The 10,447-nt window shown below is 38.9% G+C and overlaps 1 protein-coding gene across 7 annotated transcripts in view; it reads right to left on the reverse strand.

The window, feature by feature from the left end:
* Positions 1 to 10,447, reverse strand: part of ART3 (ADP-ribosyltransferase 3 (inactive)) — a 110,872-nt gene that overhangs the window by 61,518 nt on the left and 38,907 nt on the right. The window contains exon 1 of one of the 7 annotated variants that reach the window (XM_058433749.1): positions 9,715 to 9,898. The exons of the other annotated variants lie outside the window; for them this stretch is intronic. The gene's annotated coding sequence lies outside the window, so the exon portion shown is untranslated. Of the gene's footprint in view, positions 1 to 9,714; positions 9,899 to 10,447 lie in introns of those variants that run through there. 7 annotated transcript variants of the gene reach the window in all.

Below are 10,447 nucleotides of genomic sequence, written 5' to 3' on the forward strand. Positions count from 1 at the left end.
AACCCATCCAAGTGTTAGAAAGCTACTTTCTAACTATAAAGTTCTATCCTAAGAGACTTGCAGTCAAAACACCGAGCCAAAAAAAAAAAAAAAAAAAGGCACCACAGCAGTGCTGACTTCAATGTGCAAAGGCCTGTTATGTGCTGATATTGTAAGCAATCTGTGTGCATGTGTACATACGCATCTGTTCTCAGGGGAAGGAAAGCTGTTAAAGCCAATTAAGGTTATGAATTCTTGCTACTACTTTAATATTAAAGTTTTAAATGAAAATTTATTGAACACTATTACAAATGTGGCAAACTGACATAGCTGGTTTACTGCACAAACTTTAATGTCAAAGGAACTAGATCAGAGCCCCAGCCTCACTTATTGGACCTATAACATTGTGCAGGGCGCTTAACTTATCTGGGCCACAGTTCCTGCACCTCAGGAAAATGGAAGTAACTGCTTCATTTGCAGAGCTATTAAATGAAAGAAATGAGAAAACTATAAACCAACATCAAAGCCTGAATTATTGCTTAGTATTTATTTTAAAGTCTAGTACAATTGCAATGTTTTTAATTTAAAAACTCATTGATAGGTGAATTTTTACAATGTATCTAGAAGCAGCATTTAACATTAAAAACTTAATTTTTGAAAGACTACACAACCAGGCAGGGCGCGGTGGCTCACGCCTGCAGTCTTAACACTTTGGGAGGCCAAGATGGGAGGATCATCCAAGGCCGGGAGGATCACCCAAGGCCAGGAGTTTGAGACCAGCCTGGTCAACACCGCGAGACCCCAACTAATTTTTTTTTTTTTGAGACAGAGTTTCACTCGTTGCCCAGGCTGGAGTGCAATGGTGTGATCTTGGCTCACTGCAACCTCCACCTCCCGGGTTCAAATGATTCTCCTGTTGCAGCCTCCCAAAGTAGCTGGAATTACAGACTCCCGCCACCATGCCTAGCTAATTTTTTTGTATTTTTAGTAGAGACTGGGTTTTACCATATTGGCCAGTTGGTCTTGAGCTCCTGACAAGTGATCCGCCTGCCTCAGCCTCTTAAAGTGCTGGGATTACAGGCATGAGCCACCACGCCAGCCTATCTTATTATTTTTCTGTCTCCACCATCCATCTTTCTTTTCCTCAAAAGTAAACCTTTACCTTTCATTTCCTTCATTATCTACCTCCTCATCTTTGTGAGTTTGTCTCTCTTTCTACTTTGTCTCCACTAAGGCTACCAATTTATTTATCTTCTGTCCTTAAGAACTGCAAAGATTCTTCCCTAATAAGCTTCCTCCAACTAAATGGAAACAAAAACTTGTTCCTTGCCTCTTCTTAATTGTCATTTCCATTCATTTTCAAACATGCCATAGCAGGGACTCTGGATATAGGTGATGTTTAAATCTCTGCAAAATGGTGGATCATTTTTAAATGCTTACCAATAATGATAATTTATAACAACTAATAGCTAGCCTTTATTAACTACTTAATTACACACAAGGCACTGTACTTTTTTTATTTTATTATTATACTTTAGGTTTTAGCATACATGTGCACAATGTGCAGGTTTGTTACACATGTATCCATGTGCCATGTTATTTTGCTGCACCCATTAACTTGTCATTTAGCATTAGGTATATCTCCTAATGCTGTCCCTCCCCCCTCCCCCCACCCCACAACAGTCCCCAGAGTGTGATGTTCCCCTTCCTGTGTCCACGAGTTCTCGTTGTTCAATTCCCACCTATGAGTGAGAACATGCGGTGTTTGGTTTTTTTGTCCTTGCGACAGTTTACTGAGAATGATGTTTTCCAGTTTCATCCATGTCCCTACAAAGGACATGAACTCATTTTTTATGGCTGCATAGTATTCCATGGTGTATATGTGCCACATTTTCTTAATCCAGTCTATCGTTGTTGGACATTTGAGTTGGTTCCAACTCTTTGCTATTGTGAATAGTGCGACAATAAACATACGTGTGCATGTGTCTTTATAGCAGCATGATTTATAGTCCTTTGGGTATATACCCAGTAATGGGATGGCTGGGTCAAATGGTATTTCTAGTTCTAGATCCCTGAGGAATTGCCACACTGACTTCCACAATGGTTGAACTAGTTTATAGTCCCACCAACAGTGTAAAAGTGTTCCTATTTCTCCACATCCTCTCCAGCACCTGTTGTTTCCTGACTTTTTAATGATGGCCATTCTAACTGGTGTGAGATGTTATCTCACTGTGGTTTTGATTTGCATTTCTCTGATGGCCAGTGATGATGAGCATTTTTTCATGTATTTTTTGGCTGCATAAATGTCTTCTTTTGAGAAGTGTCTGTTCATGTCCTTTGCCCACTTTTTCATGGGGTTGTTTGATTTTTTCTTGTAAATTTGTTTGAGTTCATTGTAGATTCTGGATATTAGCCCTTTGTCAGATGAGTAGGTTGCAGGCACTGTACATTTTATATTGATTAAACTGTATAGTTCTCATAATAAACCTAAAAAAAAAGTTAACTTTTTTCCCAAGGTTGGAAACCCCCATGAAGTAACTATCATTAGAACATAAGTCAAATTTAAAAGAAAACTAAAGATACTTAATGCTTTTTAATGTAAGCTTACTCTCTCTGGAACAGGAGATCTTAGCTTTTTAAAAATAGGAAGCAAAACTAAAACGGGTAATCCCTCTTGCAGATAAGAACAGTGGATGAGTAGGTCTGGCAGCTTTCTTACATGAGACCATCATCCATAATGACTTTCTCTTCTGAAGTAACTCTTTAGTGAGTTCCTGTCTACTCCTACTCCAAATACCAAACTCAAATGCTCTCTTCTTAGCATTTACATAAAACTAACAAAAGGCTACCCTCAAACTATTCCAGAAACATTGCCATCTAAAATTGTCCTTTAGGGAAAGAGACTCTAGAAATTCGTGTAGAAATCCACTTCAGTGGTTCACAATCCTTATCCTTTGGCATTCTTCTCATTTACTCTTTAAACCAACGTTTACTGAGCCCCTAACTAAAGTGACAATTCAGTTGAAGACTGAAGAAGTAGGAGTTAGGGAAACAAATAAAGGAGGGCCTTCCAGTCAGATAAAAAAGTATGTACAAGGCACTGATGGCATACATAGCACATGTTCAAGAAAATGCAAGCCATTTAATATAGCTGGACAGCATGATATGTTTTATGGAACACAAAAAGTTAAAAAGTTGGGGAGGAAAGAGGAATCAGATCATAAAGAGCCTTGTGTGTAATGCTTAGAAATTGGAACTTTACTGAAATGGCAATGGGAAACCATGAAGTAGAGGAGAAACATAATCTAATTGAAAAGGTCACTTTCATAGAACAGAAGAATAAATTACCAAGACATTTTAACAAGAGGCAGGAAGATGTGTTGGGAGATTACCTGAGAAATCCAAGTGAGAAGTGGTGGGAGCTTGACCTAAATCAGTGGTAATAAACTCCAAATCAAAATGATTTGGTATCAATTATATAGGGTAGGGATGTGTAGAGAAATAGTGTATTTTGAGAAAAGGAGTTTAAACTGCCCCCCAGATTTCTGGCTAAGGAGTCTGAATGGTTAGGAGCAACATCAAGATAAAAAATGTGAGCAGGTTTTAGGGAAAACAGTTTTATCTCAATGTAATGAGTATGAGGTCCCAGCCAGTAGAGAAGCTATCCAATAGGCAACTGACTATAGTTCAGAGGAAGATCTGAGATAGTCATTTAAATTTGAGAGTCATTAGCTGCAATAGTTTGTTACTGTTGCTGTGGCAAACTATCATGACTTAGTGGCTTAAAATAATACACATTTCTTATCTTAAAGTTCCTAGATCAGAAGCCTAACATAGATCTCTGTAGGCTAAAATCAAAGTGTTGGCAGGGCTAAGTTACTTTCTGAGGGTCTAAAAGAGAATCAATTTCTTTGCTCATTCAGGTTGTTAGCAGAATGCAGTTCCATGAAGACTTAAGATTGAGACCGTGTTTCCTTGTTGGCTGTCAGCTGAGGGCTATTCACAGACTCCAGAGGCCACCCACATTCCTTGGTTTATGGTCCTCTTTCTCCATCTTCAAAGCCAATAACAGCAAGTGGAATCTCTCTCATAATCAAATACCTCCTGCCTCTTCCACTGCGTCTCTCTGACTGCTCTGTCTTCCTCTTCCACTTTTAAGTGCCCATGTTATTACAGTGGGTCCACCCAATGTATATATGTATTTTGAGGTCCATAACTATAAGTCCATGTAGGGACCAGCCCTACAGGGTTGGCAGGTCTCTCCCCGTGTGGGGAGACGAGAGAGTGTAAAAATAAAGACACCAGACAAAGAGATAAAAGAGAAGACAGCTGGGCCCGGGGGACCACTACCACCAATGCACGGAGACCGGTAGTGGCCCCGAATGTCTGGCTGCGCTGTTATTTATTGTATACAAAGCAAAAGGGGCAGGGTAAAGAGTGTGAGTCATCTCCAATGATAGGTAAGGTCACGTGGGTCACGTGTCCACTGGACAGGGGGCCCTTCCCTGCCTGGCAGCCGAGGCAGAGAGAGAGAGGAGACAAAGAGAAAGACAGCTTGCACCATTATTTCTGCATATCAGAGACTATTAGTACTTTCACTCATTTACTACTGCTATCTAGAAGGCAGGGCCAGTTGTACAGGATGGAACATGAAGGCGGACTAGGAGCACGACCACTGAAACACAGCATCACAGGGAGACAGTTAGGCCTCTGGATAACTGCGGGCAAGCCTGACTGATGTCAGGCCGTCCACAAGAGGTGGAGGAGCAGAGTCTTCTCTAAACTCCCCCGGGGAAAAGGAGACGCCCTTTCCCGGTCTGCTAAGTAGCGGGTGTTGTTCCTTGACACTTTTTGCTACCGCTAGACCACGGTCCGCCTGGCAACGGGCGTCTTCTCAGATGCTGGCGTCACCACTAGACCAAGGAGCCCTTCTGGTGGCCCTGTCTGGGCATAACAGAAGGCTCACACTCTTGTCTTCTGGTCACACCTCACTATGTCCCCTCAGCTCGTATCTCTGTATGGCCTGGTTTTTCCTAGGTTATGATTATAGAGCAAGGATTATTATAATATTGGAATAAAGAGTAATTGCTACAAACTAATGATTAATGATATTCATATATAATCATATCTAAGATCTATATCTGGTATAACTATTCTTGTTTTATATTTTATTATACTGGAGCAGCTCGTGTCCTCTGTCTCTTGCCTCGGCACCTGGGTGGCTTGCTGCCCAAAGTCCGGTGTTCCTTTTGCCATGTAATATAACATATTCACAGATTCCAGGAATTAGGGCATGGAAATCTTTGGGGAATAATTATTCTGGCTACCATGTTAGCCAATAGGTGTGTAGGCTTACAGATAGAGAGCATAATATCCTAGAGAACACTAGCATTTAGGTGCAGAGAGAGACAAGATTTCAAGAAGGAGATTGAGAAGGAGAATAAGAAGCCTCAAGAAAAGAGATTTTCATGAGAGAGAAAACAGTTATTGTCACAGGCCAAAAGAAATCAAACTGATTTGAAATAAAAATGGTTCTTTGGTCTTGGTTATATATTACCAATGTACTTGTGATATCAGTAACTTAATCAGTAACTTATGACTCCACAATATTCTACAACAGTATTATGTTCCAAAATAGAAAAATATCTGACATCAGTAGGTTAAGAAGATAGGACAAATGCTTGAATTTGGGGTATCTTATATGTTAATTAGACTTTATAAACCAGGAACTATGGAAATGAGTTTTTTAAGACCTGACTCCATGCAAGGCAACACGATGAGATGGAAGATAAATCAGACAAGGTTCCTTGCCCTGGAGGGACCTCTCAGGTTGAACAATCACCCTCACCATTTAACATCTATAGGAAAGTAGGTTCTGATTTCCTAACCAGTGACTCACAAACAGATTTCTTCCATATAAACCCACAACATCCTTTTTGCTAATTCTATGTGTTAGTGTTACATATCTAACTTATATTTGGCCAGTGGTTTATTCTGTATTCTTCATCTCTGTCAGACATGTACAAACTTGATAGTTCTCCAACTTGTGTTTATAAAGTTTGCCTGCTCTTTCTCTTAAGTAAATCCTCCTGTGCTTAATGCTACTAAACTTTACTAATTCATTTCTCTAAATTGTCAGAGTCACTTGTTACTTTAATTTGTTGTCCATACAAATTGGGATTGCTTGAATATGTAATGAGAGTACTGAAAGGACATTTCTTTTTCCTTTAAGCTACCTACAAGGAGAAAAATTAGTTGAGAACATATTTAAGCAAAAAGCCACTTAATTACAGTTTTTTTTTAGTTAAAGATAGAAGAAAGGTTCAATTCACAGCCTTTTAAATGCAAGACCAAGAAATAAACTTTTAAAAATAAATTTTACAGATTTTTTTTAAAAATTCAATTCCATATTATAGTCAATTAAAAAGTAAGGATCAAGAAAAGGACTGGAGATGCAAATAAAGCTTAGGGAAAAAAAAAGAAAAAAAAACAAGAGAAAATAATGAGAAGACAGCAAGAAAACAAAATTGATCTTTGGACCTTCCAAAGCAAATATCTGCTATTAGATTCTTCCCTTGCCCCACCAACCCAAAGGCAACCAAAAAGTCTGTTAAGTTTAGCCTAAAGCTGTCTCTTTACATATTTTAAGTTCGGTCTAAAGGTTTCTCCATACATTGTGAACTATAACCTAAAGGTTTCTCCATACACAGTGAACTGTAACCTAACTGGATGTGTAAACAGACTGTAATCTACTCTTGTGCCAATCGCCAAGTTTCAGCCAATCAAGGGCAGCCAACTGTTCAAACTATGCTCAGGTAAGGCAAACTTCAAGCTGTAATCAATCCAGCTGTTTCCGTACCTCACTTCCATTTTCTCTACATCACTTTCCTTTTTCTATCCATAATCTTCTTTCACCACACAGCAGCTCTGGAGCCTCTCTATTCTGGTTCAGGGGCTACCCAATTCACAAATCATTCTTTGCTCAATTAAGCTCTGCTAAATTTAATTCGTCTAAGGTTTTTCTTTTAACAAGCCACAATTCCTGCTGTTTACAAATTTTAATTCAATGCACAGAAAAAAAAATACCCTAACTATGGAATGAAAGACAAGCTGCTTCTGCAGCAAAGACTACAGGCTTGTTGTGTTTGTGTGTATGTGTATAAATAGATAGGAAATTCCTGTTACTTTTCTCACCTCTTAAATATTGGTTTTCTTTTATCTTTTTGGCCTAAGAAACAGAAAGATAGAAATGAATATATCTAAACATATGAATCAGCAGTGATTGATTCCTAGAATTATGAAGCTTACTCAGTCAGTAACTGTCAATATATGCATTTTATCAACTCTCTGTTTAACTCAAAGTCAGTCTTCCTTTACAGCAACCAGTACCTTGTGAAACTTTACACCTCTGGCAATTTAAGGAAGCTCAGTCTCTACATTAGGTACACTAATCAGATCAAATTCAAGCAATTCATTCAGACTGTCAAAGGTCTAATGTATAGTAATTCACGTCGTACTCTTTCTTCTATTTTAAAGACTACAAAGTCATTGTTACAATAGCTGACAGTTTTTGAGTTAAAAAAATGTAATTTCAATAGTAAAATGAAGAAGGCATTCATACTAACCAAAGTATTCATGAGAGCAACTGCAGAATTTGGTTAAATTCCAAATGAAGTTTGAGTCTACTTAATCATATTGTACTTAATCATAACACAGTAGTTATGAGCAATTAGCACTTTACTCACAGACTTTGACCAACTCAGATGGGATTCCCTAGTTTCCAACACAGTTGCCATCTACACAGTTGCCATCTAAATTATTTCTTAATAATAATAAGAAATAATTTAGAACAAAAGCTAAAGAAGGAGAAAGGTAGTGGGGTAGAGGGATGGCACTGAGGGAGCAGCACTGTCTTAAAATACTTTCGCTGCCTCCTTCTCTATCCTTTCCTGTTTCCTCTGGAAGGTCAAAAGACCTTCATCTGGTATAAATCCTTAGGGACAGGAGTTGACCTGCTGGCTACCTATTGCACTGACATCAGTTACTGCCTCAGATCAGAGATTCTGTTCATCACAGCTAAATGCAGAAAAGAACACAGGCTTCTCCTTTTTTACCCAGTCCCTGGAATAAACATTAGCTGTTCTGAAATTTTCTAAGGGTTACTACTACAAATCACAATGGGGAAGTAGAAGATAAACTTTACCAACAAAATACAAGTTTTAACAAGTCTCACAATAATCATTCTCCTGTTATTCAATGAAATGTAAATTAAATGGGGCTCTAGACACCTTCTCTAGCTTTCTGAATTGCTTTCTCACCAGGACCCTCAGATTTTATTTATCCCAAATTATTCCACATTTAGTCTTCTGCTCTAATCTTCTTTTGCATTTTCTATTTTCCAGGGAGGCTTGGGTCTGGGAATTACAATGTCAGACCTTTGAGATGCCTTTCACTCCCGTTTCATCCCAGAAAGGAATTCTTGTGTTTTTCATTGCTGCTGTCCCCTGACCCCGCTTCTTAACTAAATGTGTTAAGTGATTTGGGGAAGTTATATAACCTCTTAAAGGCCCATTTTCTTCTTCTCTAAATTGCCACTAATGTCCTTTTTACAGTGCCCTTTCTTACAGAATTATTGTGAGGACTAGTGACACACTATGTACATTACGTGCCACATGGGAGACATTAAACAAATGATGGCAATTATTCTGGTCTCCATCACTCATCCAGTTACCACCACATACCCCCAGCCACCAACTGCACAAATACCAGGTGAGAGGTAGACACTCAGAGCTGAAGAGTGAGCCACATTTCTCTGACCACATCTTTTACTGCTCATACTGAAAGTAAGAACACAGAAGTAAGAAACACAGAAAGTAAGCTAGGTTGTAGATTCAAAGGTGAAACCAGGATGTTAGGAAAGTCTTAGAAAAATGACAAGAGGCCAGGCATTGTGGCTCACACCTGTAATCTCAGCACTTTGAGAGGCCAAGGGGGGAGACTTGCTTGAGGCCAGGAGTTTGAGTCCAGCCTGAGCAACATAACAAGACTTTCTCTAAAAAAAGAAAGAAAACAAGAAAATTGACAGAAATGTTTTATTGGCTTTTCATTATAAGGAAAACAGCATTCAGCACAATGTACAAAATTTTAGAAAACATAGCCTAAATATTTATTTATTTTGAGACAGGGTTTCACTCTGTAGCCTAGGCTGGAGTGCAGTGGATGATCATAGCTCATTGCAGCCTTGATCTCCTGGGCTCAAGTGATCCTCCAGCCTCAGCCTCCCAAATAGCTGGTATTACAGGTGCACACCAGCACAACCAGCTGATTTTTCAAATTTTTAGTAGAGATGGGGTCTCACTATGTTGCTTAGGCTGGTCTCGAACTTCCAAGCTCAAGTGATCCTCCTGTTTCAGCTTCCCAAAGTGTTGGGATTGCAGGCATGAGCAACTAAGCCCAGCCTAAATATTTAAAAAGTATTATTTTTGCTTTGAATCCAAAAGAAAGTAATTTAAGTATCAAGATTATATAAGAAATAAAATAGCTAGAACAAAAAACATCTTTCCTGTCCTATTTTTTTTATATTCACATTCTCAACTATATCTATTTAAAACATTAAGTTTAATAACACTTAGTTCAAACTGGCAAATGATATGTCCTGAAATACTCCTTATAAATGGTCATTTTACTATATTCTATTTTTTTAAAAATACAAATAAATCCCATGAAGCTTCATACCTTGCAGACATAGCTCTTCTAACATTCACATGCAGGGGTCATCTCTCCAAGCAAGATCCTTTGTGCATTTATTCTCTTTCCAACTAGCCCTGAAATAAGATCGACCAGATCTATTTTCTCCTCTCCTCCAGCTTCTCTGAGTAGCAGCGGCAATAAAGCAATAATGGTAAGTGAAGCTACTATTTCTCTCTTCTTACTGAATCAAGCTTCCTTCAGTTCCTTGTAAAGTTGCTCATTGCTAATCTCTCACATGTTTCTATCCCCTAACAATAGGCATGTTGTTTCCCAACTTGGAAAATTAACATGAACGTCTACGTTGACCTGGCAGTTGTCGAGTGCAGTCATTTTCTAGGCAGCCAACTGAAGGCCATGCACAGAGCTGCCTTTGTTGTGAGAAACACAATTTCTCTCAAGTTTATGGTGATGCTGAAGTTGTTTTGTACAACCCACTGTTCCTGGCTTAAATACATGCAAATGACAGCAAAAATTCTGACAGAGGTATAGAGGACATGGAAAAGAGGGTTAGTGTATTCAATGAGCTGGCAGAACTTGATCATTTCTACTTCTGTGTTCTAAATTTTAACATATGCGACTTTGAGCCGGGCGCAGTGGCTCACGCTTGTAATCCCAGCACTTTGGGAGGCCAAGGCGGGTGGATCACGAGGTCAGGAGATCGAGACCATCCTGGCTAACACGGTGAAACCCCATCTCTACTAAAAATACAAAAAAAAAA

Source organism: Hylobates moloch, unplaced genomic scaffold (genome assembly GCF_009828535.3).
Source record: "Hylobates moloch isolate HMO894 unplaced genomic scaffold, HMol_V3 SCAFFOLD_2, whole genome shotgun sequence".
Classification (NCBI taxonomy): Eukaryota; Metazoa; Chordata; class Mammalia; order Primates; family Hylobatidae; genus Hylobates; species Hylobates moloch.